The following is a 12,626-nucleotide window of genomic DNA, read 5'->3' as shown; positions in this document are numbered from 1 at the left end:
GGGTGTTTACCACTGAGCCACAACCCCAACCCTTTTTGCTTTTTATTTTGAGGCAGGGTTTCACTAAATTGCTTAGGCCTTGCTAAATTCCTGAGGCTGGTCTTGAACTTGCAATCCTCCTGCCTCAGCCTCCTGAGCCACTGGGATTACAGGTGGGCACTACCATACCCGCTCAGTTTAATAATTTTGGTAAGTGTAATTTGTTAATTTATTTAGAGATGTGGTCTCGCTTATATTGCCTAGACTGGTCTGGAATTCCTGGGCTCAAGTGATCATATCGCCTCCAACTTTTGAATGCTGGGATTACAGGAGTGCCCCACAGTGCCTGGCTTGGGTCCCAAATTTATAAATGTCTACAGTTATGCAACCATCCCCAGAATCCATTTCAGAGCATGTCCATCACCCCAGAGATTTCCCTCAAGCCTGTGTGGACTACTATAGTTATTCCACAGCCTCTTCATTTGGAGCCCAAATATGAAACTCAGTTGGTGTGTTTATAATGAATACTTTTCATATTTTCTTTATTTCTGCCAAAGGCAAGAATCTCTATTTCTCTCATCTTCTTGCTATGAAAGGCCTTCAGTTCTACATAGATAAGAATTTTGCTGTTGAGTACTCAATGTACACACTAGTATTTAAATATAACTTCTGGGAGCAATCTTTTGGGGTCCTTGCAAAAAAAAAAAATCTTTTTTTTAAAAATTTTTATTTTAAACAAGGTCTCACAATTTAGTGGTCCTCTTGCCTTTCCGGAGTAGCTGGAATTAATAGCATGAGCCACCAAGGCAGACAATAAATGGAGTTTTCTCATCAGTAACAATAAACAGGCTTTTGTCTAGGCTGTAAGTAACAGGTACATTCCCAAGCCTATTCCTTCCTCGAAAATGTTTTCCAACAGTCATAAAATTATAGGGAGGGGCTGGGGATGTGGCTCAAGCGGTAGCGCGCTCGCCTGGCATGCATGCGGCCCAGGTTCGATCCTCAGCACCACATACAAAGATGTTGCGTCCGCCAAAAACTAAAAATAAATGTTAAAATTCTCTCTCTCTCTCTCTCTCTCTCTCTCTCTCTCTCATTAAAAAAAAAAAAAAAAAGGTTCTATGCATGGTATGGGAGACTATCAGTTTAAAAAAAAATTATAGGGAAACTTGTTTCTGGGAGGAGCTGCAGATTTCTCTCATCACTGGGGCAAGTGCTTATTTTAGTATAATGAGTGACAGGCAGATTGTGACTCTGGCTACCAGGGGACAATGAGCACCTACCGTGGGGCGCTAAGTACACTGAGTCCTGCACTCTTGTGCATGGTTGTGGGGAAGGGACATTGTGGTCTCTATAAAACCCACTTTGTCCTCCCATTTTGCCCCAGCCAGGATTGGAGTGGGGCAGACCACACCCTTGTGCTGTAGGTGGGCCCTGATTGGTTGTCATGGTCGGCATTTCCAACATCTTTAACTGATTGGCTCAGGGGCAAGCAACGTGAACACAGTTGGCCCAATCATGAAACCAGGGGGAAAGCTGAATAAAACCTCTGGCTCTACCTGCGTTTAATTATTTGCTTTTAGTTGGCTTTAAAAGCCACTAATTTTGGAGGTCATGCAGCTGAGAAATATATTAATAATCTCCCACCAGCTTTGCTATAGGCAACACCTCTGATGTATGGGAAGATGATAATGATTGCCTGTTACTTCCCAGGGACTTGAAGACCCCTCCCTCCCTCCCTTCCTTCTTGTGGTACTGGGGATTGAACCCAGGGGCACTGTACCACTGAGCTCCATCTCAGCTCTTTTTTTTTTTTTTTTTTTTTTAAAGAGAGAGAGAGAGAGAGAGAGAGAGAGAGAGAGTTTTTTAAAAATATTTATTTATTTTTTTTAGTTCTCAGCGGACACAACATCTTTGTTTGTATGTGGTGCTGAGGATCGAAACACGGCCGAAAGCATGCCAGGCAACCGAGCTACCGCTTGAGCCACATCCCCAGCCCCATCTCAGCTCTTTTTACTTTTTTTTTTCAAGACAGGGACTCACTAAATTGCTGAGGCTGGCCTCATCCTTGGAATCCTCCTGCCTCACCCTCCTGAGAAACTGGGATTACAGGTATGCACCATGCCTGGCTTGAAGGCTGTTTTTTTTTTTTTTTTTTTTTTTTTTTTTTTGGTTCTAATCAGTTCTACATGACAGTAGAAAGCTCTTTGATTCATTGCACACAAATGGGGCAGACTTTTTCACTTCTCTGTGCACCATTCGTGCAATCATACCTGTATCTAGAGTAATGATGTCTGTCTCATCCCACCGTCTTTCATACCCCTTTGCCCCCTTTCCCCCTCCCCTTTGCCCCATCCAAAGTTCCTCCACTTAGCCCATGCACCCCCTCCCCATATGGAGTAGCATTCACTTATTAGAGAAAATATTTGGCTCCTGTTTTTTTGAGATTGGCTTATTTTGCTTAGCATGATATTCTCCAACTCCATCCATATACCTGCAACTGTTGAAGGCTGCTTTTGTTGAAAGTACTGACTCCTGCTTGGGCCTGTGCAGCTGTCCAGTGGATGACCTCTCAATGTCAAGAAACCTGCTCTCAGACCCTGCTGATGCTTTCATTTTCTGAACATGAATCCTATGAAGAGATATGAATATTGACTACACCTGTGCAGACCACTGATCACCTTACCTTCAGTCACCTTTCCTCACTCCTTAAATCACTGTCCTTTATCCTATAAATATCTCTAACCGGTATCCTGGGGGAGGCAGATTTGATTTACTCTCTTGTATCTGCACTTGGCAGCCTGACAAACTCTTACAGTACTCTTCACTTCAGTGATGGGCATATTGTGTAGCAGGCGAAATGGGCCTGGTTCAATAACAGTCTGAGGGAAGTGTGCTTCTCCCTCCCTCCCTTCCCCTCCTCCTCTTCCTCCTCCTCCTCCTCCTTTTTGCTCTTCTTCTTTTACAGAAGGTAGGAAGAAGTTTCACTCTCTTTCTATTCTCTTCTGCCCATCTCCTACCCCCTACTTTTCTTTCTTCCTTTTTTTTAATATTTATTTTTTAATTTTTCTGTGGACACAACATCTTTGTTTTGTATGTGGTGTTGAAGATCGAACCCAGAGCCCAGCGCATGCCAGGCGAGCGCCTTACCGCTTGAGCCACATCCCCAGCCCCCTCTTCCTTGTTTTTTGAACTAGAGATTGAACCAGGGGTGCTTTACTACTGAGTCACATCCCCAGCACACCCCCCCCTTTTTTTAAGAGACAGGGTCTCACTTAGTTGCTTAGGGCCTCACTGATTTGCTGAGACTGACCTTGAACTTATGATCCTCCTGTCTCAGCCTCCCCAACTGCTGGGATCACAGGTGGTTCAATAAAGTCCTTTAGGGGCTAAGCCAGTTTGAGTTAGGTTTTGTTACTTGCTTCCTAAGGACTCCTTACGGACATGCTTTACAATAGCATTGCAAGATACCTTGATATCTAAATTGCAGAATAAATAAGGTAAATTATAGAATAAGAAGTGAAGGCTGGAGATACTCAGCCACTGACTTGTACTCACTCTTGAGCCCACCGTGGTGACTGCTGAGCTCTTTGTTGTTGTTCTCCCATCCTGTGTAAGTGTCCCCTCATCCTGCACTCTGACTGGCACTGAATAACATCACGGGATTAAGGAAATAATACATATTCTAAATATTAAACACACAATATTAAATACACAATATGTATTCAAACACATGAGTGTAAATAAGCCACAAAAAACACTGGTGCACGGTAGGGAACAGTAATGTACCATGCATTTAACAAAGTTTTAAAAAAGGATTTTGAAAATTCTCACCACACAGAAATGATAAATGTTTAAGATAAATATGTTTAACCTTATTTAAATATTACCAAAGAGGGCCAGGCATAGTGGTGCACACCTGTAACCCAATGACTCTGGAGGCTGAGGCAGGAGGATCACCAGTTTGAGGCTAGCCTCAGAAGCTTTATTATTATTTTTGTGGTACCACAGATTGAAGTCAGGGGCACTTGACTACTGAGCCACATCCCCAGCCTTATTTTTTTTTTTTTTTTAAAGAGAGAGTGAGAGAGGGAGAGAGAGAGAATTTTAATATTTTATTTTTTAGTATTCGGTGGACACAACATCTCTGTTTGTATGTGGTGCTGAGGACGGAACCCGGGCCGCACGCATGGCAGGCGAGCGCACTACTGCTTGAGCCACATCCCCAGCCCCACCAGCCCTATTTTGTATTTTACTTAGAGACAGAGTCTCACTGAGTTGCTTAGTACCTCGCCTTTGCTGAGGCTGGCTGTGAACTTGCAATCCTCCTGTCCCAGACCCCTGAGCCGCTGGGATTACAGATGTGTGCCAATGCACCCAGCCCAGCCTCAGCAACTTTTGAGACCCAGTCTCAAAAGAAAAAATTAAAAGTGCTGGGGGTATGGCTTAGTGGTAGAGTGCCCCTGGGGTCAATTCCTAGTTTTGCCCAAAGAACCCCTACAAGAGCCACTATGCAATATGTAAACGTATCAAACATTACATGGTACCACATTAATATGTACAACTTTTATGTTTTCATGTATCAGTTTAAAAACCATGAAAAGGGAGAAGAAATGGAGGGAAGGAGAAAAATTTAAAAAATACATATACATATACATATATATGTATGTATATATATATATATATATATATATATATATATATATATATATATATATAAAAACACTGGAAGTGGTAATGTGGTAAATCCATCAAATAAAGAGACTAAGTTTTTTCTTTATTTTTGATGTTGTCAGGCCCGGTACATGCTTAGCTAAGTACACACTCCACCACTGAGTTACATTCTCTTCTCAAGACAATGTTATTTTCAAGAAGACAAAGGGGAAACATATGCTTAATTATACCGGGATTTGAAAATGAAAATATGTGGAACAAGCCATGTACAGTGGCACACACCTGTAATCCCAGCAACTTGGGAGGCTGGGGCAGGAGGGTCATGAGTTCAAGACCAGTCTGGGCAACTTGGCAAGACCTGTCTCAAAACAAAAAATGAAAAGGGGCTGAGGGTGTAGTTTGGTAGTAGAGTCCTCCCGGGTTAATCCCCAGTATGGCCATAAAAATATATTTTTAAATATGTAATGTATATATTTATATATGTGTAAATATATATGCATAGCAGCATGATTTCTCATTGCTAAAACCTAGAAAGATACATTCAAGAGAACTATGAATAAAAGGTTATGATAGGGCTGGGGTTGTGGCTCAGTGTTAGTGCAATTGCAGTTGAAAGCCAGGATAATGACCCTCTAGATGCAAGGGTCAGGCTGTGATCAGGACGTGAGTGAGGTCTGGCAATGCTGGATTCCTTAGTTAGTTTGGGAATTATACAGGTTTTACTTTATAAATATTTATATGCACTTTCCTGTGTGCATATAATTGCACAATGAAATTTTTTTTTTTTTTTTTTAAGGAGAGAAGAAGGGCTGGGGTTGTGGCTCAGTGGTAGAGTGCTTGCCTAACACGTGTAAGGCACTGGGTTTGATCCTCTGCACCATATAAAAATAAATAAATAAAGTTTATTTATTTATTGGGTCCATCTACAACTAAAAATATTTTTTAAATAAATAAATAAAAGAGAGAAAAAGATATTCCTGAGCAAACAAGCAAGAGTTAAAATTTTTTCTTCAATGGTTTGTTCAGCTATTTTACTCTGGGTGCAATTTTTGAGAACCCAGGCACACCTCATAAAAGTCCAAGTGCAGAGAAATATACTAGAACATCATTTAGAAACCTGCTTGCTTCTCAGAATTATGCAAAGAAAACTGCATCCTGGAACTCATTTTAAACATGTATCAGTAGTGATAAATATTAAAAAAAGCTACTATAAATACCCAATTAAATAAATGTTAAAATAAAGTAGGTTTATTTATAAGTATTTGTGTATCTCCTAATACAAAGATATAACATTGATGAAAACTTGTGGATTTTAAGTGGTTGCATAAAAATAGAAACAGGTCTTCTGTTTTACAATTTATGTGGCTGATTTGCCTTCTTTATAACAGTTCTGTTATGTCTTAGTTGTTCTTACACTCACACACACACACACATACTGCTGGATTCGGGGGGAGGTGGGAATGTGTTCTCTTATCCTTCTCTCACATAAAAGGTATGACCTTATAAAATAAAAGAAAATTGTATACACACCTTGTTTTCTTTGCCTTTATTTTCTTTTTTCCTTTGCTGTGCTGGGGATTGAACCCAGGGCCTCATGTACGCAAAGTATACACTCTACACTAAGCTATATTCCCAGCCCTAAATCATATATTTTTGGATAGTTTTCAAAATTGAATGCACAATTTCTTCCTGCCTCTCCTGGGTCTGTTATGACACCAGTCACAATTTGGAGCTATTGGAAATATTAACAGAAAGGAAGGAGAGGGAAAACAGTAGACAGTATTCTTCAGTTTTCAATACTATGTACGTTGCCTTTCTCCTCAAACCTCTTGCATCTGATGTGATGAGTTTCTTGTCATGTGAGCAGTTATCATTCACCCTGTTCATCCCTTTCTCCTTTATTATTATTGTGCCTACTATTTTTATTATTTTGGTGGTACTGGGGATTGAATCTGGGGTGCTCTTACACTGTACTACATTTCCAGCCCTTTTAATGATCTTGCTACATTTCTGAGGCTAGCCTCCAACTTGTGATCCTCTTACCTCAGTTTCCCTAGTTGCTGTGATTACAGGTATGCCCCATAATTCCTGTTGAATTTTTGTGTTTTAAAGGGAAAAATATATATATGTGCACACGCATGCACGTGCGCGCGCGCACACACACACACACACACACACCCCTATTTATTTATTTATTTAGTGGTGCTAGGGATCAAACCCCGGGCTTTGAACATGCTAGGCATGTACTCTACCACTGAGTTACACTCCCATCACCAAAATGTGGGAAATATTGAGATCACTGAAGGAGGTTGATTGGGTATATTTCCTTTAAAATATCTGCCTGCTTTTCGTCAGTTTGAAGCTATATCCTCCAAACCTGAAGTGATATCTCTTTTTCCTCTGGACTCTTTTAGCACTTTCTTTGAAATTTTATGACATTCAAGAGTTTCTAGTGTGTATTATAGTTCAGTGTGCTTTGTGTCTCCTTGAACGTACATCCCTTACCAGCAGGGTCATACCTGGCGAGTCGTGATTCACTAACTCACCTTCGCATCTTGCCGGGTCTTTGTCCATTATGGAGTTCGATAAGTGGTTAGCAGATATAAGAATAGCTGAGGGACTGAGTCAGCAGCACTGGCTTTGTTTCCTGGCTTTGGCAACCACATTTGCTGAGAGCAGCAAAGGACCTACCATTAGGCACAACTGTGCAGCCCTACAGAAATAAAGTCCTGCCCCAAGCAAGAGGAATTCCAAATCTAAGCCCAAGTAAGGAGCGGCATATGTGAATTTCAAACAGTAACATTTAGAGGCTTTAACTCAATCAAAGGTACTACCAATGGCTATAGCCAGATGCCATGTATGGTTGTCATATGTGCTTGTCATCCGCAGCATCTGGCTATAACAGGCCAGATGCCTCCTAATTCAGTAGATAGTCCTTTTGAGCACACTGCCTTGTTATATGCAAGAAGAAGGATAAAAATCTAAAAAATTGCTAGCACCAAATCCACAACAATGGCAGACCAGATCTAGTCCACAATAACTTCATCAAAGAAAAGATTTGGGGCTAGGATATAGCTTAGTTGGTAGAGTGCTTGCCTTGCATGCACAAGGCCCTGGATTCAATCCTCAGCACCATAAAAAACAAAACAAAACAAAAAAACAAAGAAAAGTTTTTTTCCAAGAGGAAGTGAAATAAAAAATATATAGATTTTAGGAAGCCTAGGATTCAGATAATGTATAGAATCCAACCAATAATGTAAAGAATCCAACAGTAATGCTCTCATTAATTCTACTTTTACCCTAAATCTTCAATTTTTGCCTCTCTTTTGTGAATTCTCAAACATATATACAAGATGTGCTATATTTCTCCCATTTATTTATTTATGGTGCTGAGGATTGAATCCAGCGCTTTGCACATGCTAGGCAAGCACTCTACCACTGAGCTCCATCCCTAGCCATTTATTTACTTAAAATTTAAGACAAGATTTTGTCAAGTTGCTCAAGCTGGCCTCAAACTAGTGATCCTCCTGCCTCAGTCTCCTGAGTCACTGTGATTACATGTGTGCACCACCAAACCCAGGTATTTCTCCCAATTTCTCTCTTTTTGAGGGGTGGAGGTTGGGGATTGAACCCAGGAGCACTTTACCACTAAGCTACATCCCCAGCCCTTTTTAATAACTTATTTAGAGATAGGGCTTCACTGAGTTACTTAAGGCCTCAATAAATTACTGAGGCTTTGAACTCATGATCCTCCTGCCTCAGCCTCCCAAGCTGCTGGGATTATAGGCAGGTGCTACTGAGCCTGGCTAATTGGGCAATTTATAAATAACAGAAATGTATTATTCACTGTTCTGGGGGCTGAGAAGTTCAAGTTCATGGCTGTGTCCTCATGTGTAAGAGGTAAACAAGCTCTCTCAGGTCTCTTTGATAAGGACACTAATCCAGTTCATGAGAAAAGAACTGTAATGGCCTAATCACTTCTTCTAGTTCCCAACTCTAAATACTGTCACTTTGGGGGTTCGGTTTCAACATATGAAACATATGGGGGTGGTTGACAGACATTCAGACCATAGCAGGCTTCTAAAACTCTTACCACAGGAATGTGTGCAGCGGGCGGGAGGCATTGATGGTAGAGAAGAGAAGGGATAAGTGTGAGGGCAATGTCCTTAAGGGAGAGGGGAAGGGACCCAGAGTTCAAGTGAAGGGGTTGCCTTCTGATGGCAGTACATAAAACAGAACATATTCACAAATGTAGGTGATCAACATCAGGAAGTTTGCTAGGTCTAGCTTTCTATCTCTCTAGGAAGTCAGTTTTTATTTTTATTTGGCAGTGCTGGGGCTTGAAACCAAGGCCTTGTGCATGATAGACAAGTGGTCTCCAGCTCAGGAAGACAAACTTCAACCCAGTGAGCGCTTGTTGTGATGGGCCAGAGGTGCAAACTTATGCCTTCCAGGGGGAGAAATAAAGAATATCCACGCGTTTCTGCCCTAGTCAATGCTTTATTCACTCAAATCACTCAATATAATTTCACTCTATAGGTTCTTAATCAAGGAAATGACAATCCTTAATGCTAGTCACTGCAAGAGATAGAGTCAATTCACAGCAAATAATTCTAGATTAATTCTAAGCACTGCAAACACACTTACTCATGACAGGCTCATGACAGACATTCCCTCCGCATGCTAAGCTCAAGTGTTAGATCAAAAGTCTCAGCCTTGGAGTGGGACGTTTGGCTTCTGATCGGGATCCTTCTTTGCTTCTTTGCGCTAGCCACGAAAGAACGAATTAAAAATGGGTGATGTTGAGAAAGGCAAGAAGATTTTTGTTCAGAAGTGTGCCCAATGCCACACGGTGGAAAAGGAGGCAAGCACAAGACTGGGCCAAATCTCCATGGACTGTTTGGGCGGAAGACAGGTCAGGCTGCTGGATTCTCTTATACAGATGCCAACAAGAACAAAGGCATCACCTGGGGAGAGGATACACTGATGGAGTATTTGGAGAATCCCAAAAAGTACATCCCTGGAACAAAAATGATCTTCGCTGGCATTAAGAAGAAGGGAGAAAGGGCAGACCTAATAGCTTACCTCAAAAAAGCCACTAATGAGTAATAGCTACTGCCTTATTTATTACCAAACAGAAATGTCTCTTGGCTTTTTTATGTGCACCATAATTTAATTGATGTGATACACCAGAAATCAGATCATGAATGACTGACAAAATTATTTTTGTTGGACAATCCTGATTTAAGTAAAACTTACTTGTAGTTAAATTAATATTTTGGTTATATTCCCACTTCAGTAAATTCTATCACTGTTTCCCCTGTTTAAAGTTGTGGTTGGACTTAATTAGTAATGTTCAGTATTTCACAAAAAAGGTGAATGACATCTGAAAACTGGTTTTATATTTAGTTTTATAGAACTGATTATGTGAATATGTTTAAAATATGGGGGAAATCCCTTCACTCTCTCAGAACCAAGCATGATTCACATTTGTTTCAATTTGTGTTCATTAGTTTATTAAAGGTTGAAGATAAGGAAGCAGTGTCTATTTTTGTTGACCATGCCAATTTAATTAGAATTCCCTGTATCTAAAATGCTGTTCTTTCCTTATGGAAAGGCATTTTTAGTGTGGTTTATGTATGATATTAAATAAAGAATATTTAACACTTCTCAAATTTAAAGCTGATCTATAAGTTCAGATGCTTTTTAAGTCAGCATAATACAGTAACAAGTTAGACTTTACTTTTTAATTCTTTATTTTCTAAGGCTAAGTTATCATTCAGGATTGTTTTTAAACAACTATTCAGAAACAATACTATGGAACATCTAGGTGGTTGGTAGTGGTGCTTTTTGCCAACTTATTAGATGGAAAGATTAAGGTAAAAGAGATATACCCATCAATACAAATTTGTAAAATATGTTACCATAAGATTTAAGATAATTAAAAACAATCACAGATCATGATAAAAAAAAAAAAAAAAAAGTCTCAGCCTTAGGCTCTAAGTCCAGCAGACGCACACTCACTCAGACCCCGGTGATCAGGTCAGGAACCAAGGCAGGTTCTCCTGGGGTGGAGCTGACTGTTAGGTTGGTTTGAGGTGCTAAGGGAACAAAGTACCAGGCAACCTGTGCGCGTGAAAGAACAATCCATCAGGCGCCAACAGACAAGCAGTGACAGTGCCTCCTAACCATCAGTCGATCAGGGGGGTCTCCTGACCAATCCTGGAGGGACATGGATCTCAGCAAGAACCCTGACAAGGAGGACAAGAGACTCTAAAAGCCTCCCTTTCCTGTCCCAACCCCTCCCTTCCTGCCCTAAACCTATTAAAATTCCAATCCGGCTGAGCCTGGGTACGATTCCCGCCCCACCCGGAGGCTCTGTTGGACTGGAGGGTCTTACCCGGGAGCAAATCTCAATAAAGCCTTGTTCAGCTACTTTTCACCTGCCTCCTTTTTGTCATGGGTGCCTCAACTTACACTGTTGGCTGGCTGAGGTGGCAGTCCTAGGGAGAAGTTGCAACTCTCAGCAGGGTCAAGATGTGGCTGTAGAGTTTGAGAGCCGTGAGGAAGATGCAGAGGATCAGGCAACAATGAAAAGTGTTGGGAAGTGAGTCCAAGTCCTCCTCATCAGGCTCTCAGTGTGAGGGCATCAGTGTGGCTGGCTGAATGTCTGTTCATTTGCTCCACTATTTATACCAGATTTGGGGGCTTTTGACCCCCACCTTTCAATCTTTATCAGCTACCACTGGATTTCTCAGTGTATCACTTACTCTGGGGTTAAATCATCTGGTCTGGTGGTCCCCACCTTGATCTTTTCACCTTTCCCTCTTATTGGGCGAGAACAGCCTTCCTGAGACTTCACTCTGAGTTTATCAGGGTGAGGGGAAGTGACTTGTTTGTGCCTGAGGGCCACACTGGAGGGCTTTGTGCCTGAGGGCCACACTGGAGGGCTTTGTGCCTGGTGAGACTGCAGGTTTCAAAATGGAGTTTTAAAATGGAGTTGCTTAGGCTCAGGCATGCTATATTTAAATGTCAAATCAAAAGTCCATTCTCACAGGGCTAGGTCCTGGTATTTGAATAAGAGTTATTCTAAAAGGTTACAAATTCTAATGGAGGCTATTTTTTATTATCACATAAAAGTAAACAAAACCAAACACCTTTACCCTTTTAAAATAAGAAAATCCTGCCCTAAATATACTTTAATTTTCCCTTTCATGATTTGGTTGTTTTATGGGTTCTTCCTTTACCAGTTATTAGTTTAAAAAATTATTTTGGGAGCAAGGGATGTAGCTCAGTGGTAAAGCACCTAGTTTGTGCAGGGACCTGAGTCTAATCACCAGTACCCCTACAGAAAATTAGAAAAGAAATATTTTTACTCACATCCAAGTAATTCTAAGAACGAATTTGTTGAAGATCTTGAAGCTTGGTTGTTCCTTAGTGAGGCAAAGAGGTGATTTCACATGTTCCAAAGGGAAAATATATTCAAATGGAAGAAAATGCGCAAAACAATGTATGGGTTGTCTATCACAAACAGCTCTGAGGCAGTTATTCATGAGGTTGTGGGAAAGCTTCCCCTAAGGAAAATTGTGAAATGATCACATACGTTGGAACACAGCTGTAGAGGCAATAAAAAATGTATTAGAGGGATTCAACTTGTAAAAGAACCCTGGGAAGTAAATTATACAGCCAAAGAGAACTCATGTCTAATTTTTGTGACTCTACAAAATTATCTTATAGTGCATGCCTGTAATCCCAGCTACTTAGGAGCCTTAGGCCAGAGAATCACAAGTTCAAGGCCAACCTGGGTAATATAGCAAGACCCTGATTCAAAATAAAATAAAATGGAAAGGGCCGGAGATGTAACTCACTGGTATAGCACTTCCCTAGAATTCATGAGGTCTATGTTCAAACTCCAGTATTGCAAGAAAAAAAAATTCAACTCAGAAAAATTCAAATGTCAGAAATCACAGATT

The 12,626-nt window shown here is 40.8% G+C and overlaps 1 pseudogene; it reads left to right on the top strand.

Annotated features, from left to right (window-relative positions):
- The first annotated feature begins 9,378 nt into the window (after positions 1-9,378).
- LOC143405052 (cytochrome c, somatic pseudogene) lies at positions 9,379-10,328 on the top strand (annotated as a pseudogene).
- Positions 10,329-12,626: the final 2,298 nt, after the last annotated feature.

The sequence above is a fragment of the Callospermophilus lateralis genome, chromosome 7 (assembly GCF_048772815.1).
Source record: "Callospermophilus lateralis isolate mCalLat2 chromosome 7, mCalLat2.hap1, whole genome shotgun sequence".
Classification (NCBI taxonomy): domain Eukaryota; kingdom Metazoa; phylum Chordata; class Mammalia; order Rodentia; family Sciuridae; genus Callospermophilus; species Callospermophilus lateralis.
The sequence above is the reverse complement of the archived record's forward strand: the minus strand, read 5'-3'. Positions and strand labels throughout refer to the sequence as shown.